Source organism: Rhipicephalus microplus, unplaced genomic scaffold, assembly GCF_043290135.1.
Source record: "Rhipicephalus microplus isolate Deutch F79 unplaced genomic scaffold, USDA_Rmic scaffold_190, whole genome shotgun sequence".
NCBI classification, from domain to species: domain Eukaryota; kingdom Metazoa; phylum Arthropoda; class Arachnida; order Ixodida; family Ixodidae; genus Rhipicephalus; species Rhipicephalus microplus.
The window spans coordinates 37,501-52,500 of record NW_027464761.1 but is presented as its reverse complement, the minus strand read 5'-3'; the positions used below and the strand labels follow the sequence as shown (position 1 = coordinate 52,500).

Here is a 15,000-nt window from a genome sequence, read left to right as displayed (position 1 = left end):
TTGGGCTCTGGCACGACGGTCGCCACCGTCTCGCCCTTGAGTGGCCGCTGTTGGCGCTCGCTGTGAGGTGTTCAGCGTGCTGTCCGTGTTGCCGACGCGGTCAAAACGAGTCGACGGCTCACGTTCCCTTGTGCGCCGAAGGCTCTCTTGATATGTGATCCGACCCTCAGACAGACGAAGCCAAGGGAAGACCCAAGGCCGCAATGTGCGTTCAAAGAATCAGTGCTCAGTGTGTCCTGCAATTCACACCAAGTCTCGCAGCTGGCTGCGTTCTTCATCGACCCGAGAACCGAGTGATCCACCGCTTAGAGTCGTGAAAAAGTGTTTGTTCAATTCCGTACAGTCAAAACCAAACGTTTCTGGCACTCGGCCAAACAGTGGCCAAGAAGGGCGCTTTTCAGCGCACGCTTGGACTCCAAAACTCTGCCGCGCCTTTTTCGGCTGCCGCAAATCGAGCAAACGGTGTGTTTCGGACGGCGTTTCGCTTTCGCTACTTGCGAGTGCTTTCGTGGTCCACCCCTCTATAAATACTCGGGAGGCGTCGAAGCCGGTTCTCCAAGCCGGACCCGTAGGTATCGTTGTGTGCTCGCTCTCATTGGCCCGCCTAACCAGAAAATGCCTGCGGTACACCCATTTGGATAAGAGTGCACGCAGATGCGGGCCTCGACGGCTACACATTTCCTCGGGCGGCCGCCTCCCGGCCTCCGTGGAGCGCGGGATGCACGGTCCCATCGACAAGCCTCTCCCGTTTTTACCGTGGCGTCGCGGTTCACCACGGCAGGCGGGTCGGTCTCCTCCGCATAAAAAGGGGGACCCCCGCTTTTTGTTCCACGAAATCGCACAAGCTTTTTTCGCATCCACGGTTTGCCACCGCACACCAAAATGCCGATCCGGCTGCCTACTTTAGCCAACAGGTGGAGCCAGGCGCGCCGTACTTGCGCGGCACTTCCCACGTCCACCGAAGTCGGTGCCAAGGACCACTTTCGGCGCCGGAGCCGCGTACGAGCCTACTCGAGGCGGAAGAACGAAGCCAGCAAGGGCCTGGCCGCAAGTGCGTTCAATTGTCGGGACGTCCAAGTCCCTCGTTCTTCCGTGCTTCCTCTTTCGGCAAGTCGTTGCGGCACCTTCCCAAAGCGCGCAGACCCGCTAATCGCGACGAGCGCGACGTGGCCGTGCCGCCTTTCCCTCGGCAGCAAGCAAAACGCCTGGCAACGTCGACGCTCCCCTAACCGCGATCTCGCACCGTGTTTCGTGTGGCGAATTCAAAAGCCGGCCGGCGCTGCTGCAACCATTACGGTCGGTACGCATACGCCGCGGAGGGCGGGACGGTCATCGGAGCGTGCGGTTCCTCCATCGAGTACTGCGCACCTCGGCCGTCGCATCGCCGTGCCATGACCGGCCGCGCGTCAACGCGAACCGGTGCCAGCGAGATCCCTCGCCTGCAAGAACCGACCGGCAGCCTCCGTCACCCGAGGACGCGGAGGCGCTTGCCGCGGACGGCGGGACGGTATGCACTGGTGCACAGCGGACCCGTCACATCGCCAGTTCCTTGACCGACCGCCGACGCTTGTGCCGTTCCTCTCGTACTTGGCAGTCGCCGCGCGATTGTCGGGTCTCGTTCTTGCACGCTCGAACGGTCGGGAGGGCACTCGGCTGGCGTTTCGGGAACGCGCAGCCTCGCCTTCTACCGACGTAACCACGACTCGCCGTTCGCGCTCCGCCGCTCCTGTTTACAGTACTAGGCGGTCCCGCAGCGGTCGGGTCGCGCATTTCGAGCGCTTCGAGCCACGGTGCAGTGGCGGGTCGAAAGCCGACCTATGAGTGCGTTGCGCCGTTTGTACCCGCGTCCGCCACCTGGCCGACCGTCCAAGGTCGCGGTGTTGGCGTCCGCTGGGCGCAACAATTTGTCACGGGGTGCCGCTCCACATTCAGGCAGCCCCGTGGGGAAAAGCCGACCCCGCGTCCAAACGGGGTCAGCGGCAGAAAGTGTCGGGCGCAGACGCAGCTGAGGCGCTCACCCTTCACAATCCGTTAATGATCCTTCCGCAGGTTCACCTACGGAAACCTTGTTACGACTTTTACTTCCTCTAAATGATCAAGTTTGGTCATCTTTCCAACAGACCGGCGCAACCGAAAGGCCGCGCCGGACATCGGTCCGAAGACCTCACTAAATCATTCAATCGGTAGTAGCGACGGGCGGTGTGTACAAAGGGCAGGGACGTAATCAACGCGAGCTTATGACTCGCGCTTACTGGGAATTCCTCGTTCAAGGGGAACAATTGCAAGCCCCTATCCCAATCACGAAAGAAGTTCCACGGGTTACCCAGTCTTTTCAGACAGGGATAAAGACACGCTGCTTCCTTCAGTGTAGCGCGCGTGCGGCCCCGGACATCTAAGGGCATCACAGACCTGTTATTGCTCTGTTTCGTGCGGCTAGGAGCCGCTTGTCCCTCTAAGAAGGTTGTAAGGTGCTGGGAACCCCGCACCTATTTAATAGGCTAGAGTCTCGTTCGTTATCGGAATTAACCAGACAAATCGCTCCACCAACTAAGAACGGCCATGCACCACCATCCACCGAATCAAGAAAGAGCTCTCAATCTGTCAATCCTCCCAGTGTCCGGGCCGGGTAAGTTTTCCCGTGTTGAGTCAAATTAAGCCGCAGGCTCCACTCCTGGTGGTGCCCTTCCGTCAATTCCTTTAAGTTTCAGCTTTGCAACCATACTTCCCCCGGAACCCAAATACTTTGGTTTCCCGGAAGCTGCCCGCCGAGTCATTTGAGTAACTCAGGCGGATCGCTGGTTGGCATCGTTTATGGTCAGAACTAGGGCGGTATCTGATCGCCTTCGAACCTCTGACTTTCGTTCTTGATCAATGAAAACATTCTTGGCAAATGCTTTCGCAGTAGTTCGTCTTGCGACGGTCCAAGAATTTCACCTCTAGCGCCGCAATACGAATGCCCCCGTCCGTCCCTCTTAATCATTACCTCGTATTCCAAAAACCAACAGAACAGAAACGAGGTCTTGTTCTATTATTCCATGCAAGTTTATTCAGGCGACTCGCCTGCGTTGAGCACTCTAATTTTTTCAAAGTAAAAGCACCGGCCATCTCGAGGCACACAATGAAGTGCACCAAGAAAGAACCGGCATGATGTTCAGTCCGAGCCGTCGCATCGGGTAGATGCACTACTCGTCTGGAACTGAGATCCAACTACGAGCTTTTTAACCGCAGCAGCTTTAGTATACGCTATTGGAGCTGGAATTACCGCGGCTGCTGGCACCAGACTTGCCCTCCAATTGATCCTCGTTAAAGGATTTAGAGTGTACTCATTTCAATTACGGGGCCTCAAAAGAGTCCCGTATTGTTATTTTTCGTCACTACCTCCCCGTGCCGGGAGTGGGTAATTTGCGCGCCTGCTGCCTTCCTTGGATGTGGTAGCCGTTTCTCAGGCTCCCTCTCCGGAATCGAACCCTGATTCTCCGTTACCCGTAACAACCATGGTAAGCAAGTAACCTACCATCGAAAGTTGATAAGGCAGACACTTGAAAGAAACGTCGCCGGCTCGTGGCCATGCGATCAGCACAAAGTTATCCAGAGTCACCACACAATACGGGCCGAAACCCGATCGATCTTGGTCTAATAAAAGCACCCGTTACCCAAAGGGCTCCAGGCTCACTGCATGTATTAGCTCTAGAATTGCCACAGTTATCCAAGTAGGAAGAAACGATCTAAGGAACCATAACTGATTTAATGAGCCATTCGCGGTTTCGCCTTATTTCGGCATGTACTTAGACATGCATGGCTTAATCTTTGAGACAAGCATATGATTACTGGCAGGATCAACCAGGTAATCGTTCGACTGCGCGTCCGTCCTCGCCTTCGGCGGGCCGGACGCAGTCTGTGTGCGGCGGAGGCCACCTTCAGGCGCCCCAACACGCTTATTTTGCACTCCGAGATGACGGCGTTCGAGCTCGCTACGGCACAACCTTCCCGAAAGACGAGTGGGAGCCGTGCGGCAAGAAGCACGTTCATGCTCGCTCTTTTTCGTTGCATCGACTCGGTCGCGCCGTGCGGGTTGCCCAAGCCCGCTGCACTGTCGGTGGACCGGCCGGAACTAGCAACGGAGCCGAGACTGCAAAGCCGCCAGACGACGGGTCACGCCCGCGTCTTCGGCGCTTTCGCATCTGAATCGCCCGAGGACGACACGGAACACACCTCGATATCGTGGTAAAACGGCACCGTCCGACAACCAGCCCCTAACGCATCAAGCGGATGAGGCTGCAGACGACTGCCGTGGATTCCCCTGGAGCAGACCCGAGGACACGCTTGACGAGGCCGAAGCCCGCCGCATATCAGACACCCGGTCGCTTTCGCGTACGCCGCTCACGAGAACCCCCACATAATAGCAGCGATAAGTACCCAGACCTCCTTGGGCACTAATACGAGCGTACTCGAGAAAATTTCACCGCGGGTGTGCCCCGAAACGTGTGGCACGTTGAGCGTGCCACAAGTCTACGTCGCTCTCAAACCCGCCGAGGTCGTAGAATTTGCGACCCTACTCACGAAATTCCCACCGAGGATACGGCCGCAAACGTACCGCACCTTGGGTAGGCCACGAGTTTGTGCAACACTACGCTGACGGCACAGCACCGAGGTCGTGCGCGCACGCACGGGAAAATTCCGCCGCGGTTTCTGCCGAAAACGTGAGGCACCACGACTCTCCGCAAGTTCGCGTCGACTGCGAAAGACCGAAGTCGTGAACGACGTGTCCGCTACTCGCCGCCGACACGCTGGACACCAAACGTACAACGACTCGACGGCGTCGTAGAGGCCCACGACGCGGTTTTCCTTAACGACGTCTCGGCGTGGCACCGACAGGTTAGAACGGCCGACCAACGTTCCCTGTCCGCCGTTCGGCTCAGTCGAAGGGCTCGGCGACTTCGGCAACGCTGCGAAGCCGCACGGTGACGCACGCCATGTCCCCATTTTTTTTTTTTTTTCTTTCTGCGTCTGCCGGGGTGCCCCTATAATAGCAGCGATAAGCACCCAGACCGCCGTGGGTCGCTCGCCCCGGCTGACGTGGTTTTTCGTACTCCTGCGGCGGTCGCCGTCAAGCACGTCCAAATACGCTACTTTCGTGGGCGCATTCACGCTCTTTCGCTTCGCCGGAGTGCCAGCACTCACTCTGCCAAAAACGGCGAACATCCGAGCGGCGGTTCCCACTTTTGCGTCGGCGTCGCAAACCCCGCCCCGGCAGACGAGGTTTGCCGTACTCGTGCGACGGTGGCCGGCGGGCACGTCGAAAGACGCCGATATCGTGCGCGAATTGGCGCACCTTGGCTTCACCGGAGTGCCGCCACTGACTCCTCCAAAAACGGCGAAGATCCGAGCGGCGCTTCCCACTTTCGCATCGGCGTCCCGAACTCCGCCCCGGCTGACGCGGTTTACCGTACTCGTGCGACGGTCGCCGGCGAGCACGTGGAAAGACGCCGATATCGTGCCCGAATCGGCTCCGTTCGGCTTCGCCGGAGTGCCAGCACTGGCTCGGCGAAAGACGACGAACATCCGAGCGACGGTTCTCACTATTGCGTACGCGTCGCAAACCCCGCCCCGGCAGACGCACTTTGCCGTACTCGTGCGACGGTCGCCGGCGAGCACGTAGAAAGACGCCGATATCGTGCCGGAATCGGCCCCGTTTGGCTTCGCCGGAGTGCCAGCACTCACTCGGCCACAAACGGCGAACATCCGAGCGGCGGTTCCCACTTAGCCGTCGGCGTCCCGAACTCCGCCCCGGCAGACGCGGTTGCCGAGCTCGTGCGACTAGCGACCGCGAAGCCGTCTCGCGACGCCGCTTTCGTGCGCGGCTCCCACTGCGACCTGGGTCACCCGAGGTCGACGAGCAAGAAAGAATGTCGAAAAAAATTTTTTTTTTTTTTGCGTCTGCCGGGGTGCCCCTATAATAGCAGCGATAAGCACCCAGACCGCCATGGGTCGCTCGCCCCGGCTGACGTGGTTTTTCGTTTTCCTGCGGTGGTCGTCGTCAAGCACGTCCAAACACGCCACTTTCGTGGGCGCATTCGCGCTCTTTCGCTTCGCCGGAGTGCCAGCACTCACTCTGCCAAAAACGGCGAACATCCTAGTGGCGGTTCCCACTTTTGCGTCGGCGTCGCCAACCCCGCCCCGGCATACGCGGTTTGCCGTACTCGTGCGGCGGTGGCCGGCGGGCACGTCGAAAGACACCGATATCGTGCGCGAGTCGATGCTTCTTGGTCTCGCAGGAGGGCCGCCACTCACTCCTGCAAAAACGGCGAAGATCCGAGCGGCGCTTCCCACTTTTTCGTCGGCATCGCAAACCTCGCCCCGGCAGACGCGCTTTGCCGTACTCGTGCGACGGTCGCCGGCGAGCACGTCGAAATACGCCGATATCGTGCCCGAATCGGCCCCGTTTCGCTTCGCCGGAGTGCCAGCACTCACTCGGCCAAAAACGGCGAACATCCGAGCAGCGGTACCCACTTAGCCGTCGGCATCCCGAACTCCGCGCCGGCTGACGCGGTTGCCGAGCTCGTGCGACTAGCGACCGCGAACGCGTCTCGCGACGCCGCTTTCGTGCGCGGCTCCCATTGCGACCTGGGTTACCCGAGCTCGACCAGCAAAAAAGAAGGTCGAAAAAAAATTTTTTTTTTCTGCGTCTGCCGGGGTGCCCCTATAATAGCAGCGATAAGCACCCAGACCGCCGTGGGTCGCTCGCCCCGGCTGACGTGGTTTTTCGTACTCCTGCAGCGGTCGCCGTCAAGCACGTCCAAATACGCCACTTTCGTGGGCGCTTTCGCGCTCTTTCGCGTCGCCGGTGTGCCAGCACTCACTCTGCCAAAAACGGCGAACATCCTAGTGGCGGTTCCCACTTTTGCGTCGGCGTCGCCAACCCCGCCCCGGCATACGCGGTTTGCCGTACTCGTGCGGCGGTGGCCGGCGGGCACGTCGAAAGACACCGATATCGTGCGCGAGTCGATGCTTCTTGGTCTCGCAGGAGGGCCGCCACTCACTCCTGCAAAAACGGCGAAGATCCGAGCGGCGCTTCCCACTTTTTCGTCGGCATCGCAAACCTCGCCCCGGCAGACGCGCTTTGCCGTACTCGTGCGACGGTCGCCGGCGAGCACGTCGAAATACGCCGATATCGTGCCCGAATCGGCCCCGTTTCGCTTCGCCGGAGTGCCAGCACTCACTCGGCCAAAAACGGCGAACATCCGAGCAGCGGTACCCACTTAGCCGTCGGCATCCCGAACTCCGCGCCGGCTGACGCGGTTGCCGAGCTCGTGCGACTAGCGACCGCGAACGCGTCTCGCGACGCCGCTTTCGTGCGCGGCTCCCATTGCGACCTGGGTTACCCGAGCTCGACCAGCAAAAAAGAAGGTCGAAAAAAAATTTTTTTTTCTGCGTCTGCCGGGGTGCCCCTATAATAGCAGCGATAAGCACCCAGACCGCCGTGGGTCGCTCGCCCCGGCTGACGTGGTTTTTCGTACTCCTGCAGCGGTCGCCGTCAAGCACGTCCAAATACGCCACTTTCGTGGGCGCTTTCGCGCTCTTTCGCGTCGCCGGTGTGCCAGCACTCACTCTGCCAAAAACGGCCAACATCCGAGCGGCGGTTCCCACTTTTGCGTCGGCGTCGTAAACCCCGCCCCGGCAGACGCGGTTTGCCCTACTCGTTCGACGGTCGCCGGCGAGCGCGTCGAAAGACGCCGATATCGTGCGCTAATTGGCGCTCCTTGGCTTCTCCGGAGTGCCGCCACTCACTCCTCCAAAAACGGCGAAGATCCGAGCGGCGTTCTCCACTTTCGCATCGGCGTCCCGAACTCCGCCCGGGCTGACGCGGTTTACCGTACTCGTGCGACGGTCGCCGCCGGGCACGTCGAAAGACGCCGATATCGTGCCGTAATCGGCCCCGTTTGGCTTCGCCCGAGTGCCAGCACTCACTCGGCCAAAAACGGCGAACATCCGAGCAGCGTTTCCCACTTTCGCATCGGCGTCCCGAAGCCCGCCCCGGCAGACGCGGTTTGCCCTACTCGAGCGACGGTCGCCGGCGATCACGTCGAAAGGCGCCGAATTCGTGCACGAATCGATGCTTCTTGGTCTCGCAGGAGGGCCGCCACTCACTCCTGCAAAAACGGCGAAGATCCGAGTTGCGCTTCCCACTTTTTCGTCGGCGTCCCGAACTACGCCCCGGCTGACGCGGTTTACCGTACTCGTGCGACGGTCGCCGGCGGGCACTTCAAAATACGCCGATTTCGTGGGCGCATTCACGCTGTTTCGCTTCCCCGGAGTGCCAACACTCACTCTGCCGAAAGCGGCGATCATCCGAGCGGCGGTTCCCACTTTTGCGTCGGCTTCGCAAACGGCGCCCCGGCAGACGCGCTCGTGCGACGTACTCGTGCGACGGTCGCCGGCGAGCACGTCGAAAGACGCCGATATCGTGCTCGAATCGACCCCGTTTCGCTTCGCCGGAGTGCTGCCAGTCACGGCGCAGAAAACGGCGAACAAGTGTTTTTTTTTTTTTTCCTAGAATTTGTGTTATAGAAGGCACATTTGATATCGGACGATAATTTTCAACTTTATCACGCGCACCGATTTTCGTGTAGAGGTTTGCAAGTTTATGGGAATTTCTCCACTTGGAATAATGCGATTTAGTAGTACTACGAGAACTTCATGGATGTACTCAAGGGTACGGGGCAAGTCAGTTACGTCAACACCTGCAGATTTTTTACACTTCAAACTGAAAATTGTTGGTTGTGAGTCCTCGTGTGATATTAAAGGCCGATTCGCTAACACATAGAACAAAGAAAGAAAGGAAGAAAAAACGCCCGCGCTCGCTCAAGAAACCTGGGTTCGCAACAAGTGGCAACAACAAGCAACCGAGCGAGTGCGCCAAAACCCGTGGCGGCCGAACAAACGCGAAGTCCCAACCGCGTCAGCCGGGGCGGCACGGGACAGGAAAAATCACTTCAGCCGGGGCGGCGGGGCACCGAATAAACCTCGTCACCTCGTCGCAGGATAAAAGAGGAAACAAAAAGTCTAAACAGCGTCTGCTGGAGCGAATGCGTAATAAAACAACAACAACAACAAAAAAAAAACACCCGCGCTCAAGAAGTCTGCAATCCTCACAAAAGGCGACTGTGACCGAGCAGCGTCAGCCGGGGCCGTGCGGAAACGGAAAAACCGCGACTACCGGGGCGTCGAGGCACCGAAAAATCCACTTCAGCCGCGGCGAAAAAAAAAACAAAAAGAAAGACGGAGGGGGGGGGGGGGGGGGAACCACGTCTGCCGGGGCGAAGGAAAAAAAAAAACGCGTCTGCCGGGGCGAGCCCGGGTGCGGCACCACCGGGAAAACTGTGGCAAACAGACATGGCGATCGAGTGAGTGGGCCGCCAGCCAGGCTCAGCCAAAAAGTGCAAAGTCCGAACTGCGTCAGCCGGGGCGGCAAAAACCGCGTCAGCCGGGGCGGCGCAAAAAACCGCGTCTGCCGGGGCGGCACGAAACCGCGTCAGCCGGGGCGGGGCGAAAACTGCGTCAGCCGGGGCGAAAAGAAAAAAAAAAAAACGCGTCTGCCGGGGCAAGCCCGGGTGCGGCACCACCGGGAAAACTGTGGCAAACAGACATGGCGATCGAGTGAGTGGGCCGCCAGCCAGGCACAGCCGAAAAGTGCAAAGTCCGAACCGTGTCAGCCGGGGCGACGCAAAAACCGCGTCAGCCGGGGCGGCGCGAAAACCGCGTCAGCCGGGGCGGCACGAAACCGCGTCAGCCGGGGCGGCGCGAAAACTGCGTCAGCCGGGGCGGCGCGAAAACCTCGTCAGCCGGGGCGAGCGAAAAGGGGGGGGGGGGAACCACGTCTGCCGGGGCGAGCGACCCACGGCGGTCTGGGTGCTTATCGCTGCTATTATAGGGGCACCCCGGCAGACGCAGAAAGAAAAAAAAAAAAAAATGGGGACATGGCGTGCGTCACCGTGCGGCTTCGCAGCGTTGCCGAAGTCGCCGAGCCCTTCGACTGAGCCGAACGGCGGACAGGGAACGTTGGTCGGCCGTTCTAACCTGTCGGTGCCACGCCGAGACGTCGTTAAGGAAAACCGCGTCGTGGGCCTCTACGACGCCGTCGAGTCGTTGTACGTTTGGTGTCCAGCGTGTCGGCGGCGAGTAGCGGACACGTCGTTCACGACTTCGGTCTTTCGCAGTCGACGCGAACTTGCGGAGAGTCGTGGTGCCTCACGTTTTCGGCAGAAACCGCGGCGGAATTTTCCCGTGCGTGCGCGCACGACCTCGGTGCTGTGCCGTCAGCGTAGTGTTGCACAAACTCGTGGCCTACCCAAGGTGCGGTACGTTTGCGGCCGTATCCTCGGTGGGAATTTCGTGAGTAGGGTCGCAAATTCTACGACCTCGGCGGGTTTGAGAGCAACGTAGACTTGTGGCACGCTCAACGTGCCACACGTTTCGGGGCACACCCGCGGTGAAATTTTCTCGAGTACGCTCGTATTAGTGCCCAAGGAGGTCTGGGTACTTATCGCTGCTATTATGTGGGGGTTCTCGTGAGCGGCGTACGCGAAAGCGACCGGGTGTCTGATATGCGGCGGGCTTCGGCCTCGTCAAGCGTGTCCTCGGGTCTGCTCCAGGGGAATCCACGGCAGTCGTCTGCAGCCTCATCCGCTTGATGCGTTAGGGGCTGGTTGTCGGACGGTGCCGTTTTACCACGATATCGAGGTGTGTTCCGTGTCGTCCTCGGGCGATTCAGATGCGAAAGCGCCGAAGACGCGGGCGTGACCCGTCGTCTGGCGGCTTTGCAGTCTCGGCTCCGTTGCTAGTTCCGGCCGGTCCACCGACAGTGCAGCGGGCTTGGGCAACCCGCACGGCGCGACCGAGTCGATGCAACGAAAAAGAGCGAGCATGAACGTGCTTCTTGCCGCACGGCTCCCACTCGTCTTTCGGGAAGGTTGTGCCGTAGCGAGCTCGAACGCCGTCATCTCGGAGTGCAAAATAAGCGTGTTGGGGCGCCTGAAGGTGGCCTCCGCCGCACACAGACTGCGTCCGGCCCGCCGAAGGCGAGGACGGACGCGCAGTCGAACGATTACCTGGTTGATCCTGCCAGTAATCATATGCTTGTCTCAAAGATTAAGCCATGCATGTCTAAGTACATGCCGAAATAAGGCGAAACCGCGAATGGCTCATTAAATCAGTTATGGTTCCTTAGATCGTTTCTTCCTACTTGGATAACTGTGGCAATTCTAGAGCTAATACATGCAGTGAGCCTGGAGCCCTTTGGGTAACGGGTGCTTTTATTAGACCAAGATCGATCGGGTTTCGGCCCGTATTGTGTGGTGACTCTGGATAACTTTGTGCTGATCGCATGGCCACGAGCCGGCGACGTTTCTTTCAAGTGTCTGCCTTATCAACTTTCGATGGTAGGTTACTTGCTTACCATGGTTGTTACGGGTAACGGAGAATCAGGGTTCGATTCCGGAGAGGGAGCCTGAGAAACGGCTACCACATCCAAGGAAGGCAGCAGGCGCGCAAATTACCCACTCCCGGCACGGGGAGGTAGTGACGAAAAATAACAATACGGGACTCTTTTGAGGCCCCGTAATTGAAATGAGTACACTCTAAATCCTTTAACGAGGATCAATTGGAGGGCAAGTCTGGTGCCAGCAGCCGCGGTAATTCCAGCTCCAATAGCGTATACTAAAGCTGCTGCGGTTAAAAAGCTCGTAGTTGGATCTCAGTTCCAGACGAGTAGTGCATCTACCCGATGCGACGGCTCGGACTGAACATCATGCCGGTTCTTTCTTGGTGCACTTCATTGTGTGCCTCGAGATGGCCGGTGCTTTTACTTTGAAAAAATTAGAGTGCTCAACGCAGGCGAGTCGCCTGAATAAACTTGCATGGAATAATAGAACAAGACCTCGTTTCTGTTCTGTTGGTTTTTGGAATACGAGGTAATGATTAAGAGGGACGGACGGGGGCATTCGTATTGCGGCGCTAGAGGTGAAATTCTTGGACCGTCGCAAGACGAACTACTGCGAAAGCATTTGCCAAGAATGTTTTCATTGATCAAGAACGAAAGTCAGAGGTTCGAAGGCGATCAGATACCGCCCTAGTTCTGACCATAAACGATGCCAACCAGCGATCCGCCTGAGTTACTCAAATGACTCGGCGGGCAGCTTCCGGGAAACCAAAGTATTTGGGTTCCGGGGGAAGTATGGTTGCAAAGCTGAAACTTAAAGGAATTGACGGAAGGGCACCACCAGGAGTGGAGCCTGCGGCTTAATTTGACTCAACACGGGAAAACTTACCCGGCCCGGACACTGGGAGGATTGACAGATTGAGAGCTCTTTCTTGATTCGGTGGATGGTGGTGCATGGCCGTTCTTAGTTGGTGGAGCGATTTGTCTGGTTAATTCCGATAACGAACGAGACTCTAGCCTATTAAATAGGTGCGGGGTTCCCAGCACCTTACAACCTTCTTAGAGGGACAAGCGGCTCCTAGCCGCACGAAACAGAGCAATAACAGGTCTGTGATGCCCTTAGATGTCCGGGGCCGCACGCGCGCTACACTGAAGGAAGCAGCGTGTCTTTATCCCTGTCTGAAAAGACTGGGTAACCCGTGGAACTTCTTTCGTGATTGGGATAGGGGCTTGCAATTGTTCCCCTTGAACGAGGAATTCCCAGTAAGCGCGAGTCATAAGCTCGCGTTGATTACGTCCCTGCCCTTTGTACACACCGCCCGTCGCTACTACCGATTGAATGATTTAGTGAGGTCTTCGGACCGATGTCCGGCGCGGCCTTTCGGTTGCGCCGGTCTGTTGGAAAGATGACCAAACTTGATCATTTAGAGGAAGTAAAAGTCGTAACAAGGTTTCCGTAGGTGAACCTGCGGAAGGATCATTAACGGATTGTGAAGGGTGAGCGCCTCAGCTGCGTCTGCGCCCGACACTTTCTGCCGCTGACCCCGTTTGGACGCGGGGTCGGCTTTTCCCCACGGGGCTGCCTGAATGTGGAGCGGCACCCCGTGACAAATTGTTGCGCCCAGCGGACGCCAACACCGCGACCTTGGACGGTCGGCCAGGTGGCGGACGCGGGTACAAACGGCGCAACGCACTCATAGGTCGGCTTTCGACCCGCCACTGCACCGTGGCTCGAAGCGCTCGAAATGCGCGACCCGACCGCTGCGGGACCGCCTAGTACTGTAAACAGGAGCGGCGGAGCGCGAACGGCGAGTCGTGGTTACGTCGGTAGAAGGCGAGGCTGCGCGTTCCCGAAACGCCAGCCGAGTGCCCTCCCGACCGTTCGAGCGTGCAAGAACGAGACCCGACAATCGCGCGGCGACTGCCAAGTACGAGAGGAACGGCACAAGCGTCGGCGGTCGGTCAAGGAACTGGCGATGTGACGGGTCCGCTGTGCACCAGTGCATACCGTCCCGCCGTCCGCGGCAAGCGCCTCCGCGTCCTCGGGTGACGGAGGCTGCCGGTCGGTTCTTGCAGGCGAGGGATCTCGCTGGCACCGGTTCGCGTTGACGCGCGGCCGGTCATGGCACGGCGATGCGACGGCCGAGGTGCGCAGTACTCGATGGAGGAACCGCACGCTCCGATGACCGTCCCGCCCTCCGCGGCGTATGCGTACCGACCGTAATGGTTGCAGCAGCGCCGGCCGGCTTTTGAATTCGCCACACGAAACACGGTGCGAGATCGCGGTTAGGGGAGCGTCGACGTTGCCAGGCGTTTTGCTTGCTGCCGAGGGAAAGGCGGCACGGCCACGTCGCGCTCGTCGCGATTAGCGGGTCTGCGCGCTTTGGGAAGGTGCCGCAACGACTTGCCGAAAGAGGAAGCACGGAAGAACGAGGGACTTGGACGTCCCGACAATTGAACGCACTTGCGGCCAGGCCCTTGCTGGCTTCGTTCTTCCGCCTCGAGTAGGCTCGTACGCGGCTCCGGCGCCGAAAGTGGTCCTTGGCACCGACTTCGGTGGACGTGGGAAGTGCCGCGCAAGTACGGCGCGCCTGGCTCCACCTGTTGGCTAAAGTAGGCAGCCGGATCGGCATTTTGGTGTGCGGTGGCAAACCGTGGATGCGAAAAAAGCTTGTGCGATTTCGTGGAACAAAAAGCGGGGGTCCCCCTTTTTATGCGGAGGAGACCGACCCGCCTGCCGTGGTGAACCGCGACGCCACGGTAAAAACGGGAGAGGCTTGTCGATGGGACCGTGCATCCCGCGCTCCACGGAGGCCGGGAGGCGGCCGCCCGAGGAAATGTGTAGCCGTCGAGGCCCGCATCTGCGTGCACTCTTATCCAAATGGGTGTACCGCAGGCATTTTCTGGTTAGGCGGGCCAATGAGAGCGAGCACACAACGATACCTACGGGTCCGGCTTGGAGAACCGGCTTCGACGCCTCCCGAGTATTTATAGAGGGGTGGACCACGAAAGCACTCGCAAGTAGCGAAAGCGAAACGCCGTCCGAAACACACCGTTTGCTCGATTTGCGGCAGCCGAAAAAGGCGCGGCAGAGTTTTGGAGTCCAAGCGTGCGCTGAAAAGCGCCCTTCTTGGCCACTGTTTGGCCGAGTGCCAGAAACGTTTGGTTTTGACTGTACGGAATTGAACAAACACTTTTTCACGACTCTAAGCGGTGGATCACTCGGTTCTCGGGTCGATGAAGAACGCAGCCAGCTGCGAGACTTGGTGTGAATTGCAGGACACACTGAGCACTGATTCTTTGAACGCACATTGCGGCCTTGGGTCTTCCCTTGGCTTCGTCTGTCTGAGGGTCGGATCACATATCAAGAGAGCCTTCGGCGCACAAGGGAACGTGAGCCGTCGACTCGTTTTGACCGCGTCGGCAACACGGACAGCACGCTGAACACCTCACAGCGAGCGCCAACAGCGGCCACTCAAGGGCGAGACGGTGGCGACCGTCGTGCCAGAGCCCAACCGAAACGGGGGCGACCGACTGCATTGAGGATGTGGCACCTCGTTGAG

General features: G+C 58.9%; 4 non-coding genes across 4 annotated transcripts; 2 read left to right on the top strand and 2 right to left on the bottom strand.

The window, feature by feature from the left end:
- Positions 1-160: 160 nt before the first annotated feature.
- Positions 161-313, bottom strand: LOC142791836 (5.8S ribosomal RNA). The gene has a single exon (XR_012890455.1). It is a non-coding gene; the product is annotated as a 5.8S ribosomal RNA (ribosomal RNA).
- A 1,719-nt stretch (positions 314-2,032) lies between these two features.
- On the bottom strand, positions 2,033-3,847 carry LOC142791827 (small subunit ribosomal RNA). Its single transcript, XR_012890446.1, has one exon. It is a non-coding gene; the product is annotated as a small subunit ribosomal RNA (ribosomal RNA).
- Positions 3,848-11,105: 7,258 nt separating this feature from the next.
- On the top strand, positions 11,106-12,920 carry LOC142791826 (small subunit ribosomal RNA). The gene has a single exon (XR_012890445.1). It is a non-coding gene; the product is annotated as a small subunit ribosomal RNA (ribosomal RNA).
- Positions 12,921-14,639: 1,719 nt separating this feature from the next.
- On the top strand, positions 14,640-14,792 carry LOC142791825 (5.8S ribosomal RNA). The gene has a single exon (XR_012890444.1). It is a non-coding gene; the product is annotated as a 5.8S ribosomal RNA (ribosomal RNA).
- Positions 14,793-15,000: the final 208 nt, after the last annotated feature.